The sequence below is a fragment of the Camellia sinensis genome, chromosome 7, assembly GCF_055761805.1.
Source record: "Camellia sinensis isolate YWXY chromosome 7, ASM5576180v1, whole genome shotgun sequence".
Classification (NCBI taxonomy): Eukaryota; Viridiplantae; Streptophyta; class Magnoliopsida; order Ericales; family Theaceae; genus Camellia; species Camellia sinensis.
Window position 1 is genome coordinate 30102810 of NC_138967.1, and position 23548 is coordinate 30126357.

Below are 23548 nucleotides of genomic sequence, written 5' to 3' on the forward strand. Positions count from 1 at the left end.
ACAAAATATGACAGAAAAGCAGACACAGAAGGCCCTATAAAAATAATGGAGACCCTGGGACCACAATGTGTTCAGCGATATAGAGGCATGCATACAATCGGAGACAAAAAGCAATGTCACAAAGTAATGAACAATAAGTGTGCACCGACAATGAAGAGAAAAATAGTGTCATAAATGAATAAACAATATCAATAATAGAGACAAAAAGAAGGTCAACAATGGAGAAAAAAGAAAGGAAAAATCGTATAAAACAACCAAAAATGAACCCATTTCTTACCTCTATCTCAGAGACCAACGCTTTTTGGAAAATCAACTATGAAATTGCGGTCTTCCTTTGATGCGCGGCTTCAATCGCGGGTTGAATCACCAGGTGGGTTGCATGGCGCTGTAAATCGCAATGGGGGGTGTCTTTTGCCCCAAATCGTGAATATTGGGGCAATTTTGGTGCTCAAATCATTCTTCCGTTAACTACTAGAGACGGAGATGGACGGGGGGATCAGATTGCAACACGGGTGGAATGGTGGGGTACAAATTGTCACAATTTGAAACCTGGGATTTAATTTGAAAAAGGCGCTAAACCCTGGAGTTTTTTGTGTAATTTCTCCTAAATTGTTTTGAGCCTTGTTTGAGAACAATTAAAGGAGTCCCCCCTCCCCCTTTTCTCTTAAAAAACCCCAAACTAAATAAGTTTATATGAAATAACTCTTTAATATGACTCTTTTAGTAAATTTATGAAAAATAAGATTTTACCTTTAATACTTTCAGAAAGTCCATCGGTTCCTACAAAGGTTCCACAATAAGAATAATAATTTCTTGTCAAAAAGTAAGTTTGGAAAGTGTTGGCTTTTTTGGCTTTCAAAGGTTATTGTTGTAATTTTGAGCGTGCCAGCAAGGATCAATCAGTCCTTACAGAATATTAATTTCCAACCAATTATCAGACGATTGTGTTTTAGTTCTTTCAGCCTCAATGAAGAGGACTTTTACTGGTGGCTTTGTTTAGGAGAATTAAGCAAACAATGATTAAATGAAGAACAATTGTAGCATTTCATCAAGTAAAATGGAGACTTACAAAGATCCAAATCAGCCTCGTAGAGGTTTACAGCAACAAACTACTTGAAACTACTCCTATGAACGAAGTGCATTGCAGAAATTTGAAGTACAGAAATGTAAAGAATAAGAAATATAAAAACTAGAAAGAAAAATAAAGTAGATAAAACTAGTTTTTTGGATCTGAGTCTGGGGACTCTTTCTAGGGCATTCTTTGTTATTTATACTTCTCAATGACAACCGTCGAAATGCATTTCTAACTGTCGAATCATCCCTCCATGATCGCTGATCATGCTGCCTTGCAATTAGCTCCACTATGCCATATCTGCATTTAGGCTTCCCTCCTGATTTTGAATTTAAATATGAGTAACCGTTGAAGCCACGTCATTTTGTATCTCTTTGCTAATCCAGTGCTATGCAGATCCACAATAACCAATACTAGCTGCCACGTGTGTGATTACGATTGAAGATTTGAATTGTCTTCTCGTATTTCCCTCATCCTGTCACGTGTCGAACTGTGATTGACTTATACAAAACATGTAGCCAACATTACCCCCCGCACTAATATACCCAATACTTGGTGATATTACTGAATCAAGGTATTTTACCCACGTCTTAGAACGTGCATGGGCTTTGCATTTTTCAAAAATGCAACCGTTATTCATCAATGAAACATTTGCATTAAATTCTCTTCTAATCCTTGAATATCCCCACTATCTCAGTATTCGAAAAGACTGATACATCTTTTATGGCCATGCCAATTTTCTCTTACATTGATCAAGCATACGAAGAGTTATTTGATGATGCTGTTCGTCCTTGAAAGAACCTTCGTGCATTGATTAGCCACCTTTATCCACCTTCATTTATACAAGTTATGGAAGCTTTTGCAAATCACCAGCCTTTGAACTAAGAACCTACTGCTTACGATTCTTTGGAACATAAATTTGCATTGATGGATATCGAAAGCTCTTCTTCTGCAACAAAGCCTTTCGCATGGGATGAAGCTGCTGCTTCTTCTTCTTCTATGACCTCTGGTTGGGGAACTTGGCCTACCCTACTCAACCTCAGACGAGGGAACGCATTCATCACCGATTCCCATAATTCGATGACCCTCTTAAAATCCCTCCTTCCAAACGCAGTTTTGTAGTATATCCATATGTTCCTATTGACCGTATACGCAGTCTTGAGGATAATCTGCTTTCATCATAGTATACATCTACCTTGCCATCTCAGATGGTTCGAAGTGTCCAACGTCCTGATGAAGCTTTAGGGATCAGTCCTGCGCTTTTAGGCAAAAAAACAAAACTTTATACTTCTGATTGGCTAGAATGTGTGGCCAGACCTGAATTCCTAGATTCGATCAGGGAGCCTCTAACTGCTCCTCATCTGCCTTCCAATCCAAATTGGATTGATGAATTGAGACTCACACTCTCTGAAGGCCAATACTTCACCCCCTACCAGGCCCCAGTGCCTCCAACTCCTTATTAGCAGTTGAGGGCTCAGACCTTACTTGCTACTTTCTCCTATTTATCTTTTGAAGTCCTTCGAGATGACATTCCCCACAAAACTTTCTATGGGCTTGTGACATTATGTCTCGAAGTCATCTTCTCAACCCTGTGTCCCAAATAGAGCTTTATACCTTTTTAGACCAACTTCCTCTCCTGCTCAACTGGCACTTCCAGGCTTCCATTACCAGTGAAGTTCTGGATGAAGCCTTCTCTGCTCGAATTCAGGTTCAATATGAGGCAGAGAACCTCCTTGATGAATATGAGGCCTTCAGGAGCCAGGATTCTGAGCATGGGGAGGATGTTGTAATGAACGAAGTGCATGAAGAAGAGGAGATGGACGCCACAGATAAAGCCCTAAAACAGATAGAATTTGAAGTGAAGGCCCAATAACTCTCTTCTCAATTAAGGGCTTATCAATTAGATAAACCAAACCTGGACAAGATAAAGGATAGAGTAAGAAAAGAGTATTCATTTATTGAATTTTGTTAGACTAAATTCCATGATCTTGTAACTTTGTCCATTCCATACTAGTACGAAATAGAGAATGTAATCAAATGAATCTCAGCGTAAACAACACTTATCAATAAAACTGGGCTTTCCGAATTTCATTTGTCAGATTCTGATTTACCACTCCAATTGTAAACTTAACTGTATGGTTGATGTGCTTTAACTCCATCTCAGCTTAAACTCTTCCAAAGTGTGAAGTCTTCCTTTTAAGAAAACAATCATCGCCTCACATACCAACCCTAAGCCTAACATAATTCTTCAACTATCAACTTCGAATTAAACAACTTTGCCCTTCGAAACTTGATTTGATCATATTCAATTCCCCAACATATGGTTAATACAATCAAGTAATTTCAAATCAACTAATTTTTGTTTCAAACAAACAATCTACATTTTCCAAAATATGGAAACTTCTTTTAAGGACTGCACTGTTTTATTCTAAAAAAGTGATTTCTTTCGTATATTATCAAACCAACTATTGGTTTGAAACTTAGAACAAACAATTTCTAACCCTAAGATATTTCAAGTTTTGCTTCGAAGGATTTTACTCTTACTAGCAAACCTAAAAACAGGTCCTTAATCCTTTTGAAGTAAACAAATACTTGAATATTCTTGCAGCCTTAGGTATGTAGTGCGCTTCGAAGTCAACTTCTTGCCTTCGAAGCCGTTTGTTATCTGATTTTGGCGCTAAAATTTGGCTTCGAAGCCAAATATTTTATTTCGAAACTGACATCAACATTTGATATGCGTTTCCCTCTATAACTATCAATATTGAAAGAAACTTTTCGCATCCATACCTTTAGTACTTCTTTATGAATTCCACGATTGGGTATATTTTCAAACATAAAGGTTTAAAAACCCTTTTTATTTCGTGCTTTGAATTCATTCGTTTGCCTAACACACAAACCCTTCATCTTCTGTTGGCTTTCTCTTTCCTTTTACTCTCTTTCCCAACTTTGTCTTCTCTATCAATGGCTTCTTCTTCCTTGAAAATACCGGTTGTGGAGCGTGTGAGTCCATCTGTAGCCTTGAAAAGGATCATTGATGAAGAGTGTGAAAAGTACAAGGCTAGTGAGAAGAATGCCATTAACGGACGCATCTTCATCTCTCATCGTCATGAGCAACAAGAGTATGTGCATAGGCCCATCTTCAAAGAGATTCTTACTGAGCTTCCAGCTCTGTATCCACGTCTAGAAGATCATTGTCTCCTGTATGGAGGTGGTCTTGACTGGGGAAGCTGGAGGATGAACTGCCCCCATCGTTGTTGGCCCACAATGAGACCAGAGTGGGAAGAATGGTATGATCGGGTCGTCTCTGATTACACTCTGGATCTTCAGGAGCTCTGCCTCTTCGATGCCCTCAAATTATCCAGGTTTACCATTTTAGAGGACCCTTTTCTAATACCTACTGCCCTTTACTTTTTAAATTTTACTTTTAATTTCTTTCAATTCAGATGTGGGATGATGACTCCTACTGTTCTTGACATTTGCCATCTATTAGGATTGTCCCTTACTGGTACCCCCATTGGTCCAGATTATCCTGACCTCAAAACCCCTTTTTTCCTCCAATTTCTTAACTCATCCTATAGTGACTTTGTCAAGGCTGAGAATAAAAGAGAGGGCCTTGTGATTGATAGGGAATTCTTTTCTTTTATATTATATTGGCTTTGCAAGTTCCTCTTCTGCACCTCTTCTCAGATGATCATGCCTGAATTTGCCCATCTTGCCAAAGCCCTTGTCTTACAAACAAAGGTAGCCTTAGCTTCATATGTTCTAGGTCATATTTATAGAGCTTGTTCTATTTTTTGTGAAAAACCCTTGGATGCCAATCAGGGAGGTCCATTTTGGATACTTCAACTTTGGTTTTTTGCATATTTTACCGAGTTACAATCCAAATGCCTAAAGTTTTTGGAACCAAACCCTACTACCCATGGCTTGAAGTTAGCCAATGTTTCACTCTATCCTTCCAACTTTGCTTTTTACTTTTCTTTCTTCCACCAACTCCTAGCTTCCCCTTCTTCTCATAGCTTCCGTCCCTTCGAACCTACCAACATTGGTCCATCCTAGTTGAGGACCTTTTTGAGTGATAGGTCCTGCTCTACACCCCAACACAAAAACATGTGGGCCTCTATTCTAATTACCAGAGAATTATTCATTGGGACTATGAACCCCAGAGCTTACAAATGCATTGTTGAGCCCTATTGTCCTGCTCAATTTGCTAGGCAATTTGGCTTTTCACAAGGAGTCCCAATACCCCTCTGCAGCCAGACCAATTTAAGCCTTACCAACAGGGATCTGAAGGCTCGAAGATCTAAATTGGAAGAAGCAACTTCCAAATTCATCTAGGATTTCATTGACTTTGAGTACTTCTCTTTCATACCATAAGACAACATATTGAAAAGGTGCCAAAACTAGTTAGATGGCCAATATGGAGGTACATTTGGCCATTCTTCCTCAAGATCTGTTAATGGTACTTGATGTACCTCAAACCAAGTCAAAAGGGGTTGGAATTGTTACCTCTTCCACTGCTCCTGCCACTTCAGTTCTTGCGCCTGTCACCACAAAGTCTGTTCCTGCTATCTCAACTCCTTCTAGAGTTACTCGAGCTGCCTCGAAGAAAAGTATGTACCCTTGTTTCTTTTCTTTTCTCCTTTTTTATGATGCTCTTGTCCTTACTTATAGCTCTTCCTTTGGTGTAGGTGGTGCAGGTGCCTCACAGGGAGATTCTCCCCAAAAAGTCCAAGCTTTAAACCTTCTCAAGAGCAAATAGTAACAACAAAAGAAAAAGAAAGCTTTTACTTGATCTTGAAGATAAGGCACTTGAGTTTCATGTAGAAGAAGAGGAAACAGAAAAAGAAGAGACAGAAAAAGAACAAGAGACACCCTTGAAGAGAAGGAAGAAAATGACTGTTTCTCTGTCTGATTTTACTAGAGACCCCATTCACGAGGCATCTGCAAAAGTAGTGGAAGTAGAACATTCCAAAGAACTTATTGTATTTCAGAGGGCTGAGAAGGGGAGGCAACAACAAGTGCTCAGGGATGAAGCTGCTGCTGCTGATGCACTTCAAAGAGAAATTGCAAGAAAACAACAAGCTGCCAGTCATTATACTCTTCGCAGTTCCCTAATCATAGCCACCACTTCTGAAACCAGTAATTTCTTTCATGCCTCTTTTTTTTTTTTCTTTTTTTTCAAATTCTTGATATTGAGACTTGACATTACTTTGTAGTTCTTCTGTTGTAGCAACAACTACTCTGCCTTCTCCTTCAAAAAGGATTCTTTCAGTTTCATCTGAAGTTGAACAACCTCATAATGTGGATCCAATTCAAATAATACTTCCACTTTCTGGTCCTACATTTTCCATACCTTTATTAAAGCCAAGCATTCCTGCATCCCTATGTTTTGGCTTAACTTCATACTTTCCTTTTCTATCCTTCAACTCTACCCAATTTATTCTTCCTTCGAGCCTTGCTGCCCCTTCTCCTCCTGAGGAAATCCCAGCTATTACTTTATCTCTAATGATAGTTGATTTTCATAGAGAAGACACTGGTAGTTTTCCAATCCCTTGTCAATTATCTCTACCTAGCTCTAGTCCCTCTTCTCTTGACCTACCGGTAGCCAAAACTATGGAGATTGCTAGGGATACTTCACATTCTTCTCCTATTCTTATGCAGCCATTTCCTCCTTCTACCAGAGTTCTTTCTGCACCCTCCATGTCAACGGATGAGGTGGATATCTTCGAAGCTAGGCTAGCTAGTCTTTTTGACATGCCTTCCACCACTCCAACAGCTAGCAATGAAGCTGAGCCATTAGCCCTAACTGATTCTCTATTAGAAATTTTTGAGAGCTCTTCCTTCAGTATTAGGACTCCCTTGCCTTCAATAGACTTGGACAACTGTTTAGAGTTGCTGATATCCTTCTCAAGGATTGTTTTCGAAGCCTTACAAAGGCCTATAATCAGGAATGGCTTCCTCTAGTGTTGCAAGATTGTTGAGCAATCCAACATAACTGTTTCAAGTCATTTATCTCATGCGGCAGCCACCATTGATTTTTACATCAACATCTACCATGTTGCCAAGGCCGCAGAGGAGAAATTGCTGAGAGACCAAAGTTTTGTTTCCCAAATTCATGCTGAAGTGTCAGAATTGAAAGAGCAACATTCCGCTGTCTCTCAATTTCAAGCTCAACTACTGGAGAAGAAAGCTCAACTTGAAGAAGAATTATCAACAGTCAATCAGGCTTTAGATCAAACTGGCACCAAGCTTCAGATCACCAACCAAAGACTAGTTGATCGAAAACAGGAGATGGCTACAGCCATTTAGTTGTTCCCATCTCTTAAGAGTAGAAAATCTATTGTAAAGGAACAACTGAAACATCGTACTGACTTTTGGGCCAATCTATGGCTACATGTATTCAACTCATTATGAAATAAAATCCTTATTTATCATTTGAGTGTTTTCATGTTCTTTTCATTTAGCACTTATTTTATTCCTTGTGTTTCCCACACGGTTGGATAATAAGGCTTCAAATATCTGTCATTAATCTTCTTGAGATGTACATATCCATTCAAAATTTTCAAATGATATGCTCCCGAAGGCAAGACTCTATGAACTTGATATGGTCTTTCTCAGTTAGGTGACCACTTGCCAAACTTGTGGCTTTTAATCCCTATTGGAAGCATTGTCTTCCATACCAAATCACCTTCATCAAAGCTAATGTGCTTGACTTTCTTATTATAATTTTTGGTTGCTTTCTTCTTTTGGAAAAGAATGCTATTTAATGCCAAAATTTTAGCTTCATCTACGTTCTCTAATTCCAAGCACATACTTTGATGATACTGCTCAGGAACTAACTGATCCTGACCTCTCACCCTTAAGGGCCTAATGTTAATTTCTACATGTAATACTGCATCGTGCCCATATACTAAGGCATAAGAAGTAACTCCTGTATTTGATCTTGGAGAAGTCCAGTAAGACCATAGTACATCCAACAGTAAGTTATGCTAATCCCTGGGATTGTCTTCTACAACTTTCTGTATTCCTTTCTTCAAAGATTTATTGGATGATTCCGCCTGACCATTGGCTTGTGCATAATAGGGGGTAGAATTAATAAGACTAATTCCAAATTTTTCCACAAAAGACTTTACCATTTTCCCATTAAATACAGTCCCATTATCAACAATTATGGTCTGTAGGATGCTAAATCTATGGATCAGATCTTTAATGAATCCAATAACTTCAGTCTGGTCTACAGCCCTATACGACTTAGCTTCGACCCACTTAGTGAAGTAATTTGTGGCCACTAAGATAAAACAATGATGCTTCGAAGAGGGTGGGTGTATTTTCCCTATCATATCCATAGCCCATCCTCTAAACGACCAAGGCTTCACAATCGCATGCAGATCAGTTATGGGTGCATGTCTTATTGCGCCATGCTTCTGGCATGCCTGGTAACCTCTAGCATATTCTATGCAATCCTTAAGGATAGTTGGCCAATAGTAAGAATGTCTTCGAAGCAGCCATCTCATCTTCACACTAGGCTGATGAGCACCGTAGATGCCTTCATGAACCTCAGCCATGGCTGTCATTGCTTCCTTTGGACTTAAACATTCCCATAATAACCCATCTGCCCCCTTTTTATAGAGAGCATTATCATACATTATGTATTGCATAGATTGCAATTTGATTTTTCTACTGGCATTCGAAGATGAGCCAGCTAGATATTACATTATTGGATGCCTCCAATCTTGTTCTTGTAAGTCATTATGATTGACTTCTATGACCACATTCCTTTTATTTAAGGGTGGTATTACCTTTTGATATGTTGTTTGACTTATGTTCATTTGAGTGTTATCCATTCTCTTGAAATTTGAAGCTTTCTGAGCCACATCATTAGCTTTGTTATTCAAGAATCTTCGAACATAAGTTATGTGGGAGCCGAATAATAGCAAAATCAGAAGGTGCATACTTTAGAAGACTGATATTAATCGGCTGTATCCTATGAGAATGGGAAGCCGAATATAATATATGTGCTGAATAAGTGTAGATCCTTAGAGCCGAATAATAGAAAGGATAATGATTAAAAAGTAGGCCCTGGCCCCGAGGATCAAAAGGAATAGGTATAAATACAGGAACAATGGATTGAGAAAGGTATGTAAGAATCACTTCACTTAACTTAGTAAACAAGCTATCCTGAGTGTCTGAACTGACTTGTCCGTCGGAGTGCTAATTCCGGCACCCCCGACCGGAGTTTTTGTATCTTTTCAGGTGACTAGCTGAGGATCACTAGCGTCTCACAGGATCTGAAAAGTATTTCCAAACCACTTCTCCACAATTGGCGGAGTCTGTGGGAATACTCAAATACATCCATGGCAAGCGTGACTAAAGATCCTCCGATAGCCACTGACGAGACCGCACAGAGAGATAACCTCACTCTAGCAAATATACTCGGAAAGGAAACCATCACTGCAAGACGCGCCTTGAACTTCGACTCACCAACGACTTCAGCGCAAGAGACAATGCAAGCGATCATGGAACAAACAAAGCAGAATGAACAAAGGCTGGAGAACATGATCGCTGAAAATGAATATCTCCGTCAAGATTTGGCCCTGGAAGTAGCAAAATCCAGAGAAGCCGTGCGCCAAGATCCCGAACGACCTCCGAGGGCAGGTGGACAACGACCTCGAGCCCGACCAAAGGATACCTATAGTGACTCCAACTCATTACCCACGGAGCTCAACAAGAAGGGATGATCCGAAACTTCCAGCTCCTCCGAAAAGAGTCTACATACAAGGAATAAGTGCAGAAAAAGCAGTTCAGACGAAAAGGACCAGCACGATCCTTTTATCCGACGTATTGCAAGGGAGGCCCTGCCCAAGAAGTTCAAAGCTCTGTCATTCACTCTTTACGACGGAAAATCAGATCCCACTGATCATATCCGTCACTACAAGGAAGCCATGACATTGCATGCAAACAAAGAAGCCCTCATGTGCCGAATATTCCCCAGCAGCCTGGGGCCATTAGATGTCATGTGGTATTACAAGCTGGAGTCGGCTTCGATCAAAAGCTTCCATCAAGTATAGAATCCTTTAGGGCCAGGTTCATCACCAATGAGGTACAGCCGAAACAGGCCGACTCTCTCTGGGCTATGCAGATCCAGTCAGGAGAAACGCTCAGAGCATATTCGGCGCGCTATTGGGAGTGCTTCAACCTCGTCGACGATGCTTGCAACGACTCCATGGCCATCACCGCCTTCAAAATGGGACTACATCCTGACAGTGCTCTTCGCAGTTCCCTAACCAGAAGACCCCCCAAAACAGTCAGGGCATTGATGAAGAAAGTTGAAGAGTATTGAAAAGTGAAAGATAATGCCTTGAGAATAAAAGCCGGACAAATGTCCAACAAAACGGCCCCCCTTGAAATTTCTCAAACAATAAGTTTCGTGTCACCTCCGAGCCCTGAGCCATGGCAACGCGCTAAACGAGACAAAAGGTGGACTCTCGCCGATCAAGCGATCAATGCTCCCACCGGACGAATGAACAACTGCAAGTCGACAGCAGACGCTCGAGGCGTGCCGACAAGAAGTACATAGAGTTGTCAGAACCAATCATTGCAATAATGACCAAAGTCCAACACCTTCTATTCTTCAAATGGCCGTCAAAGATGGTGGGACCACCCGATACGCGAAGAAGGGATAGGCGGTGTGAGTATCACAAAGATCACGGCCACGAAACCGAGAGTTATTATGCATTAAAGGATCGCCTGGAAGAACTGGTGCAAGACGACCGACTGTAATAGTATGTGAGAAAGGGAAAGCCAATCAAGGCATTAGCCTTGAGGCAGGACTCACCTCCACTTGGCGTGATCCATATAATCTACAGCCTGCCTGCATCTCCAATCGTGCACACAATTTAATCGCATCCAATCCCCCAAAAGCAACGTATTCCGACCGAATGGCCCAGAGAAGCTCCGACAATTACTTTTAGTGACTCCGATCTTAGCGGCACAACAGCCTCCCACATCGATCCATTGGTCATCAAATTACGCATAAATCGGTTCACCATTGAACGCATTCTTATAGACCCAGGGAGTACTTCAAAGGTTATGTATTACAAAACTTTCGTCAAACTCGGCTTCAATGAGTCAGATCTGTCTCTGGTGCCTCACCCATTGTTCGACTTTAATACGAATCCTAAGTACTCGTTAGGGAAGATCATACTACCTGTTCGAGCGGGCTCCAGAACGGTCGAAGTAGAATTCCTGGTCGTAAAGCTCCCTTCGTTGTATAATGTCATCATAGGGCGAACCTGGTTACATATTATGAAGGCCGTTCCAAGCACTTATCATCATCTTGTGCGCTTCCTGACAGTCCATGGCATTGAAGAAATCTATGGCTCCCCGCAATCAGCACAAGCAGAGATTTTATGAGAACCCTATCACTGACCCGACCTGTGGGCTTTGATACTTGTATATATATCACTTCTGCAATGCAAACCATTTTTCTTCGTCGCTTAATTCATTTCTCAAACCCCATTGTAGCGCTCGTCATGTCGACGATTCAAAGCCCCCCTTTGGTGCATGACACCATAGGGCCGATTAAGACTCCGGATTCGGAGCGCCCTTCGTGGATATCACGATTGGCCACATTAAGTCTCCGGATTCGGAGCCCCCTTTGGTGCATGACACCTTAGGGCCGATTAAGTCTCCGGATTCGGAGCCCCCTTTGGTGGATGACACCTTAGGGCCGATTAAGACTCTAGATTCGGAGCGCCCTTCGTGGATATCACGATTGGCCACATTAAGTCTCCGGATACGGAGCCCCCTTTGGTGCATGACACCTTAGGGCCGATTAAGTCTCCGGATTCAGAGCCCCCTTTAGTGCATGACACCTTAGGGCCGATTAAGACTCCGGATTCGGAGTGGCCTTCGTGGATATCATGATTGGCCACATTAAGTCTCCGGATTTGGAGCCCCCTTTGGTGCATGACACCTTAAGGCCGATTAAGTCTCCAGATTCGGAGCCCCCTTTGGTGCATGACACCTTAGGGCCGATTAAGTCTCCAGATTCGGAGCCCCCTTTGGTGCATGACACCTTAGGGCCGATTAAGACTCCAGATTTGGAGCGCCCTTCGTGGATATCACGATTGGCCACATTAAAGGCCGATTAAGACTCCAGATTCGGAGCATCCTTCGTGGATATCATGATTGGCCACATTAAGTCTCCGGATTCGGAGCCCCCTTTGGTGCATGACACCTTAGGGCTGATTAAGTCTCCGGATTCAGAGCCCCTTTTGGTGCATGACACCTTAGGGCCGATTAAGTCTCCGAATTCGGAGCCCCCTTTGGTGCATGACACCTTAGGGCCGATTAAGACTCCGGATTCGGAGCGCCCTTCGTGGATATCACAATTCGCCACATTAAGTCTCCGGATTCGGAGCCCCCTTTGGTGCATGACACCTTGGGGCCGATTAAGTCTCCGGATTCGGAGCCCCATTTGGTGCATGACACTTTAGGGCTGATTAAGACTCCCGATTCGGAGCGGCCTTTGTGGATATAACGATTGGCCACATTAAGTCTCCGGATTCGGAACCCCTTTTGGTGCATGACACCTTAGGGCCGATTAAGTCTCCGAATTCGGAGCCCCCTTTGGTGCATGACACCTTAGGGCCAATTAAGACTCTGGATTCGGAGTGCCCTTCGTGGATATCACGATTGGCCATATTAAGTCTCTGGATTCGAAGCCCCCTTTTGTGCATAACACCTTAGGGCCGATTAAGTCTCCTGATTTGGAGCCCCCTTGGGTGCATGACACCTTAGGGCCGATTAAGTCTCCGGATTCGGAGCCCTATTTGGTGCATGACACCTTAGGGCCGATTAAGTGTCCGTATTCGAAGTACCCTTCAGCACGAACAAAACAAAACAAAACATAACACGCCAACATCCGAAATAAGGTGCTTAACTAAGCATATAAAAAAGTCAGAATAAGACGCAAATGTTTGAAATAAAAATTTTTATTTGATCAAACAGTTGTTACATAAACGCAACCCGCATTTGAGCATTACAATACCCATTTTCAACCTCATCAGCTAAAAAGGGGAAAAGGCGCATTGGTAAAGTGGCAGCGCCGAATCAACTCCCGTCACCCAGAAGTCCTCCACGGTTTGCAATGCCTTGAGCCAACTGTGCCCAAGCCCATGACTTACGCATTGCCAAACTTCCCCTGATACCATTGACAATGTCAAGGCAAAGATCCAGGACAAGGAAGGATAAACCCAACGGTCGTTGCCTTTCCTTTCGGGGTGATCTGCTTCGATGACTTGAAGACTCATGCCAACTTTTGGACGCCCTACCTCCCATACGGATGGGTCCTCTGCCGCGCTCCATTGCAACACCAAGCTCGGCTAAACTCCGAGCCTCTCTAACTAACATCCCCACTTATCTCACCTCACATAATAGGTGATTGTTTATCTGCGCGAAGCGCCCACTCCTTTTATTTTCAATACTGGCAACGATCTCGAGGCCCCAATCCCGAGGCGATTTCATTAACGCTAAACTCCATGAGACAAACGTCAGTTAACATTCACCACGGCCTAGTTATCCAAACGACTTTTTGAAGCACATGCACTGGCCAAAAATCTAGGCCCCGAGTCGAGTCAAATTTGCCGCAGCCACTCTACTCACTGGTTTTCAGCTTCCTCAAGTTACAATGGCCTCATTCAGGAATAAACGGCTATCACGTATGGGTCGACCCTGCCTATAAACCGGCATATCACTGGACACTTAATAGATACTCGGACCGATCAACGTTTATACATTCATTCAAACATATATACAATAAAACGAAACATGTACATGCCGAATACGAACTGCAACGAAATATTTATAATAGAACGTTTCTATTCAATCAAACAAACAATAAATTACATAGTTTTGAATGTGATCTGTGTTTCAACCTTACAATAGGTATATTTATACGACGTCACCCTCATCCTCACTCTTCTCGACTTCAAAAGCAGGGAAAATGTTTACTGTGGTAGAGTGGTGATGCCGAATCAATGCCCGACGCTCGAAGAGCTTCCACGGCTTGAGACGCCTTGTTCCAACCGTGCCTAAATCCACGATTTTCATATCGGCAAACTTCTTCGGCAAGTTTCCCTTTGGTCTTTTCGATTCCAACTTTTCGGCCTTCATGAAAACCTTTTTCATAGGCCCTTTCCTTCGCGGTCTCCATTGCGAACATACTCGCCGTCTCACGATCGGCGAGCGCGGTACTGATGAGCTGACTGATAGCCTTTTCTTCCACGATTAGGTTTCCCTGCCCGGCGGGTTGTGCCTGAGCTGCCTTGGTCTTCTTTAACTCGCGCTCAGCCCCCTCTGTGCGAGCCTCCAAACTTCGAATAGGTTCCTCCTTCTTCTCCATTTCTCGGCGGGCAGCGCGCAGCCGCATGCCGATTTTATAGGCAGTGTAAAGCCCCTTCACCGCCCCGTGAATGCCTTCACGAAATACTTCGTAGTCCTGTCGACCTACCATCGATTGTTGAACCTCAGGAGGAAAAATTTGTCGAGCAAACTCGACTGCTACATTTGGGTCTCGAATGATCGAGTCCGCATCTGTCATGGGTCTATTCTCCACAAATACCGCAAAGCTTAATGGGCACGAATTCGCGTCAAATCCCCTCTCGACTCTAGGTTGAGGAGATCTGCCCTGTGACTGCTTGTCCCGCCTGAGCGACCTACTTTGACGTCGAGGAGACTGACGCCTCTCTCGATCCCTGGAACTCCTACTCCCTGTGCACGAAGGGTCACCACCTCGATTCATGTCTCCACCCAGCTCAGCTAGCATCCTCGCTTCCCCTCTGCTATTAAAGAAGAGTCTGTTTGACATTCACACGATACCTTCAAAAGCTGGAGTCAGTTGCTTACTATGCTCATAAAAGTTATACCTTTAATCATTTATGCTTTACAGAGGCAGCACCCTCGAGGCAATCTCATTAATTGTGAAAACCTCAATCGCCCTGCACCGACTGGATCGACCCGCCTGGGGCAAGGGCAGATAGATTTATCAATATATTCGGCTTAAGTGATCGAATATATTCGGCTTAAGTGATCCAGCCAGCCCATGAATCGACTTCAAAACTCCTGAGCGATCATGCACCGCCTGGGACAAGGGCAGATAGATTTATCAATATATTCGGCTTAAGTGATCGAATATATTCGGCTTAAATGATCCAGCCAGCCCATGAATTGACTTCAAAACTCCTGAGTGATCTTGCACCGCCTGGGGCAAGGGCAGATAGATTTATCAATATATTCGGCTTAAGTGATCGAATATATTCGGCTTAAGTGATCCAGTCGGCCCATGAATCGACTTCAAAACTCCTGAGCTCATCTCATCCGGCGCCCGAATGATCATGCACCGCCTGGGGCAAGGGCTGATTAATCAATCTATTCGGATTAAGTGCCCCAGCCGACCCATGAATCGGTACACCAGCGTAATACCCACGAACTATTCGGCATACGAATGATAAGTCAATATTGCCAAGATATTCAATCGTAGAAAGCTTAATAGAGTAATCATTTTATCTAAAGTAGTGAAAGGCAAAAATTCTTCACCAACATAACATCACAAACTGCGCATAAGTAGTAGTGAAACGACAAGGTAATTTTCATTAATAAATTGAGCGTAGACAGTAACCAATTTATACATGAAAACTACTCGGAACCAACAAAAGCCCTTAAAACAAAAACATACATCAAAAGGGAAAGCATTTCATAAAATTTGAATGACTCCCAGATTAATCCTTGGGGTCAGACTCAAGTGGCTCAACGTCCACCTGCCTATAAGGAATTGGCAAGGCCAATGCAACCCCAGCGGCATCAAGGGCCTTCAGCCACCCATGTTTGAATCCCTGATTCTCAAACTTGGGAACTTCATCTACGTATTCCTCGAAGGCAGCGCCTTTTCCTGTTTCGAATGCGGCAGAAGCCTCAGATTCTGCCTTTTCCTTGGCCACCTTCAACTCTGCTAACTCAGTCTCCACCTTGTTAAGTGCCTCCTCGGCTAGACTAAGCGATTCTTTGCTCGCGTTTGCCCTATCTTCGGCATCAGAACGGAGATGATCGGCAGTCTGAGCCCTCTCTACTTTGGCTTCGGCTCGCGCAGTCTCCATTTCAGCTCTCATCATCTCAAACTCGGCCCTGCTCTTTTGATCACCCACTTCTAATTGCAAACGGTCAATCGTCTCAAGGGCATCGTGTAGGCGATGGCCCAAGTCGGCGATCCTACCGACCGTCTGTAAAATGAGTTGGGATCGTTAGATGCCATAGGCAACCAAAATCAAAACAAGTCAAGTTCACCTACCAAAAGGGCCGACTGCGCAGATAGGGCTACAGCCACCAAATCCGGCACGGCATGAAAGGATGCCTTATCAGCTGGTAGGGAGACTGAAGCCGCCAGGCTCAAAGCTACCGCTGTGTCGGTAATGATGGATGCGTTAGAGGAAATCAGCGTGTCTCTGATCTTTGGCTAAACAATGAAAGGAACAACCGCGTCCGACTCTTCTAAGCGAGGCCTTTTGTCAGCAGGACTATCTTCCGAACCGGCCCATCCCTCGGCGCTACGCTTCTTGCCCCGCTCTTCTAAAATCAACTGTTCTTCAATGACCGGTTGTTCAACCTCTTTCACCGTTTCGGCCGCAACAATCTGAGCCGGCTCTTCAATAACGGGTTCGAAAGACTCAATCAAGGCAGGTCCAGAACGGGTGGCCTCAGCCTTTTTCCGGGCGGCCATTCGCTCGGCATTTTTCTTTCGAGCCATCTGCGTGAGGTTTTCCCCAGCCATACTTTCAAAAAAATCGCCAGGTAGGTCTCCCAAACTTCCAAAAATATCTCCAGAAGAAAACTCCGCCCGACCCGAAGTGGACGGCGAGGTAGGTTGACTAAGTCTGGCTGCCTCAAACGCCGAGTTTAGGGCCTCGTCAACCTCTTCGACCTCCTTAGCGAACTCTCTGGCTGGTTCGGCAACTACATCTACCACCGGCTCCACGTCTTGCACCGAATCAGAAGCTTCGAGACCAACTTGCCTAAGGCTCCTGAAGCTAGGGAAGATAAGAGCCGCAAGGTGTTGATCGCCGGATGGAATCAGAATGTTGTCAGCGGCCGAAAAAGTAGTATAAGTAGGCTCGTATCGAAGAAGTATGTTGGCCGCTCTCCCTTGCTTCTGTACATTTGGACGGCTGAAGTATCTGAGTGCAGTCGCAATCTGCGCAAAGACTGCGTCGTTAGTAGAAACCAGAATCTTCTTCAATTTACTACCTGCAAAGACAAAGGGTTAAACATGGAGAGAAGGCCGAGTGAAAGAAAAGTTCAATAAACGCAAGGAGACACACGGCAACCTGGTTCACCCCTCCGTCTGGGAATAGGGTCTAGGCGACCCTCGCCTTCTCCAAATTCCCAGTTCCCTCGGACATTGACCATTACGTCGTTCACACACTTACCAGAACTGGCAAGCATGGTTACCAAATGATGGTCAGTATCCTTGGCCCTAAGAAAGTACCGCCCAAGCCGACCTGAAGATTTGGCTAAAGCATAGCAGTGCCGAATGGCTGGAATGCCAAGATCAATCCTGAGGCGCCGGTTCAACTCTACGATCCCCATTATGATTCGAAAAAAGTTCACGTTGGGCTGAGAAGGAATCAGACCCCAATGGCGGAGGACGACCCTAAGGAATGGATGTAGGGGAAAACAGACCCTGCCCTTTGCAGTGGATAAGAGATGAAAGACGATTGAATTTCGATCCTTTCTCTCCATATCCAGAGTATTGTCCGTCACTAGAGACAGATGAACATCGTCGGGGATGGAAAAATGTTGTCGGAGTCTGGAAACACGACCCTCAGAAAGGAGGTCTTTCAAGTGTTTAGCCATTTTCGAGGGGAATCAAGGGTTCGCCAAAATTAAAATAACAAACAGAAAATAGGATTGCAAAGAAAAAAGAAGAAGACTTACGAGGAGCAAGGGGGACGAGGGTAGACGGAGAAGAGTTGTAGAAAATGCGAGTCAAAGAAGGGATACCCGCTGGCGGTCCAAGAGTCTCGAATACTCGACGAAATGTGCACTCGAAAGAACTGAAATTTCAAATTGCAATAAATGCGAGATGCACGAATGAGGCGGGAAAGTGTAATGATGACCGAAAAGGTGTGCGCATTCTGACATCTATATTGGGGTACGCGAAGCCGCCTGACCTATTTTGACTTTTCCAATTCAAGACCAAACACGCCGATTAACTACCGTTAATGGGGAGTTCGGGGGGCAATTGTGGGAGCCGAATAATGGCAAAATCAGAAGGTGCGTACCTTAGAAGACTGATAATAATCGATTGTATCCTACGAGAATGGGAAGCCGAATGTAATATATGTGCCGAATAAGTGTAGATCCTTAGAGCCGAATAATAGAAAGGACAATGATTAAAAAGTAGGCCCTGGCCCCGAGGATCAAAAGGAATAGGTATAAATACAGGAACAATGGATTGAGAAAGGTATGTAAGAATCACTTCACTTAACTTAATAAACAAGCTATCCTAAGTGTTTGAACTGACTTGTCCGTCGGAGTGCTAATTCTGGCACCCCCGACCAGAGTGTTTGTATCTTTTCAGGTGACTAGTTGAGGATCACTAGCGTCTTCCAGGATCTGAAGAGTATTTCCAAACCACTTCTCCACAAGCTACATTTGCTATCTGAAATTGAGAAAACAAATGTAATGCAACAACATAGTATGGCAACATATTTACACTTTGACATTTGAAAATCCCTTTTACTTGGTTAACTACCAATTGAGAATCTCCAAATATGTCAACTGCATGAGCTTGTAATCCAATAAGTATTTCTAATCCCATTATTAAAGCTTCATATTCAGCTTGATTATTGGAACAAGTAATTTCATCCACTCTGAAACCATGTGTGGTTTCTACCCCTTGTGGTGACTTAATCACCACACCAATTCTAGTTAGACCATTGGCTTTGAATCCATCGAACCACATTTGCCATGATTCAACACTAACCATACCAAGTTCCATTATCTCTTGGCTTTCTGTTTGACATGGATGGTTTGTCAAGAAATTAGCTAAAACTTGTCTTTTTACTGCCTTTTGGGGGACATATTCTAGATGAAATTTTGATAAAGCTAGTATCCATTTGCCAATTCTTCCCCTCAATATAGGTCTAGATAACATATATTTAACCAAATCTGTGGTTGCAATTACCAAGACAGTTGTAGGCAAAAGGTAGTATCTTAATTTCATTGCAGCAAAATACAATGCAAGGCACAACTTTTCTACAGCTGAATATTTACAGTCACAAGAATTTAGAAACCTACTAAGGTAATAAACTACTTGGTCTTTGCCTTCTTTATTGTCTTGAGCTAAGAAAACTTCCAATGAATCTTCTGCTGTAGCTATATACAACTTCAAAGGCTTATCGCCCTTTGGTGGCATCAGCACTGGAGGGTTGGCCAAGTAGGCTTTGATCCTTCGAAAGTAGTTTGATGCTCTGCTATCCACACAAATTCCTCTTCATCTTTCAACCTTAATAAGGAAGAAAATACTTTAGTTTTCCCTGCAGTATTAGAAATAAATCTTCAAAGAAAATTAACCTAGCCAAGGAATTTTTGTACTTCTTTCTTACTTGATGGAGGTTTGGCTTCAATGATAGCTTTGGCTTTGTTTTGATCAATCTGTATTCCTTTCTTGTGTACTACATAGCCCAAGAAGTTTCCAGCTGATATGCCAAAAGCACATTTGAGAGGATTAAGTCTCAACTTGAATTTTCTCATTCTTTCAAAAGCCGTTTCTAAGTGAAACAAATGTTCCTTCATGGATTGGGACTTTACTACAATGTCATCAATGTAACACTCTAAATATCCTCCAATGAGATCATGAAAGATAATGTTCATAGCTCTTTGGTATGTAGCCCCAACATTCTTCAAACCAAATGGCATTTTAACCCATTCGAAGGTACCAATGTTCCCAGGACATCTGAATACTGTCTTGTGGATATCCTCTTCTGCAATGCAGATTTGGTTATAATCAGAGTGCCCATCCATCATTGATAAAATCTTGTGCCCTGCTAAACTATCCACCAATAAATCAACTATGGGCATAGGGTACTCATCTTTTGGAGTTGCTAAATTCAAGTTTCTGAAATCAATGCATACCCTCATTTTATCATTCTTCTTAATTACAGGAACAATATTAGAGAGCTATTCAACATACCTGGTTGTCCTAATAAAGCCTGCCTTGAGGAGCCTAAGAATTTCCTCATTGACCTTCTGAATCACTTCAGGACTCATCTTTCTTGGTTTTTGCTTATATGGCTTGAAATTAGGCCTCATAGGGAGCCTATATTCTACTAATGATCTATCCAATTCTGGTAGCTCATTATAAGACCATGCAAAACAATCTTTATATCTCTTCAAGACCACCAACAACTGGTCCCTGTCAAGAGTATTCAACCATGCACTTATATAGGTGGGCTGTTGTCTAGAACCTTCCCCTAAGTTCACTTCTTCCAAAGGGTCTTGCCTCTGAGGACTCACCGATGCTTCTTTTTTTGATTTCTTTTATCTTCGAAGCAATCTCCTTGCTTTGTCTTGCTCCCAATTTCTTTGATTCAACATCTTTGCCCTCATCCTCACAGACAAAGTCTGTCCACAAGGCTTCTTCTTCCTGTATCTCCTAGACTTTTGTTTCAATGTCCAATGCACAGTATTTATCCAAGGCCAAAACCCTAACCTGTTGCTACTCCTGCTTACAACCAATTGCCATGGCTTCTTTTTCTTGCTCTTGCATCTTCCGGACTATTGATTTTATGCCCAATACTGAGAACTTAATTAAAGCCAAAGATCTGGCTTCCTAGGTTCCATCTTTGTGCCTACAACAAGGCATTATTGTCATCTTTGGCGACAAACTCTTCATCAGCACTTTGTTGCACTAAGTGCTTCAAGTGTGCTAATTCCTCATCAGCCGTCACTTCGGCTGATCCATCAGGTTTCCTCAGTACACTGAGTGGTGCCACTCCTTCAGTATACAAGTTGGCCTTTGAAAAATCTGCACAAGCTATGAAGGGTTGAGGGTTTGCATTGATCTTCGCTGTCTCTCCATTACACAAGGCTATCATGATCTTCTGATGTAAAGAGGAAGGCACACATTTATTGGTGTGAATCTAATCCCTTCCAAGTAGAGCATTATACTTAGCATTGCTGTCGATAACGAAGAATGTCGTCATGCAGTCCCTGGTTCCCACACTCAGGTTAATGGGCAAAATGCCTTGAGCCATCTGTTTGTCACCAGTGAAACCAACAATGGTTTCTTCAAAAAATATTTTGGAAGCAGGTTTACTGCTGCCCCATTATCCACCAATACCCGGTTCATCTGTATCCAATCGAAGAAGGCCTTGATGTACAAGGGTTTGACATGCTGTGTCATGGATGCCGTGGGATATTCAAAAGGGTATGAGAGGTTAATACTCACCTCTTCCCTACTCTCTACTCTAGTTTCTATTGGTGTGGCCACTTCGGATTTGTCTTGCACCATACTCACTTGTGAGTCTTCATTAGAAACGAGAATTGGGTCAATCTCTTGACCTTGGTTTTCATCTTCAGCTTGAAACTCCTGGGGTAGTATATGCACCATATTCACTGACATAGGAGGAAACGAACCAAATTGGACGACTGGCTGTACCTGCCTCATTTCCTGGCCAACTTGTTCAATTGCTTCAGAAGCATCTTCTATGCTACATTCTGGCACTTCATTACTAACAACCTCCTTCAAATGGTCTGTTTCTGCTGGTTTTTCGACAAAAAATGTCTGTTTAGCCACGAAGGCTTCAAACATTTCTTCCTTAACCATCTCCTTCCTTTGGTCTATGCCAACTTCTCCCTCTATCTCGCTATCACTTTCCATCAAAGCCTTTTCCAATCCTGCTAAACTGGATCTTTCTTTGGCTTTCAGTTCAGAATGAACTTTGGCCAATTGCTCTCTACTGCAACTCCTTTTGTCTTGAGGAGTCGATTTTGGATTATGATCTGACTTTGAGCTTTTTTCTCCCTCTGCCTGGCCCTTTAGCTGGACCAATGAAGAGCTTTCTCCACTTTCTTTCAGATCCTTCTGGTACTGAGTGTACCTTCGCTAAATCTTCCTCCTTTGGGACCTAGAAATCACTGGGACCATATTTGGTTCCTTTGTTTTTGGATGCTTAACTAACACCCAATTATTTGGAGCCACCAAAGAAGGTTTAATCATCCTACCTTGGTCTCCAACAACATTTCTTTGGGTAGACATTTCCCTAGGTTTGTTCTGCATGACAAACCAATCTGAAACTCCAGGTACCCATGAACCCACTAACCCAGTTGTTGAACTGTCTCTTTCTTCCTTCGAAGCCAACTTCGAAGCTGGCTGTAAAGGCCACTGCCTGGCCCTGACTACCTATTTTGGACCTAATTCAAACCTTCCATGAAGGTGGCCACTTTCCTTTTTGTGTGAGGCTGGTCTAGGGGGCCAATCTCTAGCCTTGACCCCATGTCTTGAACCCACTTCAAGTTTCCTTTAAGACTGATTTCCCTTTATTCTGTAATAGTTGGGTGGTCAGGATTCATGTAGAGGTCTCTTGCCCTTGGAATGTACTCTAGTGCCTGTTGGCTCAACCATTAATGGCTGCTGCCTAATACCAGTTAGATATAGCCCTTTGTTATAAGCACTGGTTGGTTTAGGACGCCTCTGCACATCTTTGTAATATTGCTTCCCATCAATTGGAAGCCCTTTCAACCACTTGTAGCGCAACCTGCATTTGGGACACATGCTTTGGATGATAGTTGCCTCCAAAGAATTATCATCCAGTGCCTCTTCATCAAAGTCTTCCCTCTGGCCTGCAACACCTTGTCCAACAGCTGGTAAACTTCTAGCATCTTTCTTGGCAGTTGTCTGGCTGGCAACATGCATTTGCACATTGACCTCTTCCAATTCTTTCAAGGATAAGTTCTGGAAGTCTGACACAATAACATTGGTTGCCACTTCTCCGATTTCTGGGAATGGATTAGTGTCAATCCTCATGGCCTTTTTTGCTTTAGTTGGGAATTTTAAACTCCCCTTTGGAATATGCTCTTGAATCCTGTCTCGAAAAACAATGCAGTTTTTAGTTGAGTAAGACCAAGAATTATGCCATTTACAATACACTTTTCCTTTAAGTTCATCTGGAGATGGAGTTTTGACTCTTTTTGGTAACTTCAGGAAGTTTGCCGCAAGAAAATGATCAAAAATGTCATCTGCCTTGGTTAAATCGAAAGAGTATTTCTTATGAAGGTCTTTCTTTTTAAACTGCAGGTCTATTGTTGTGTCTTTATGAATTAATGCTTCACAGATCACAGGTTCTTTTCCTACAATCTCTGCTGCATCAATCTCATAATTAGGATCTCTATAATACGTCTTGTATGATGCATTACTTC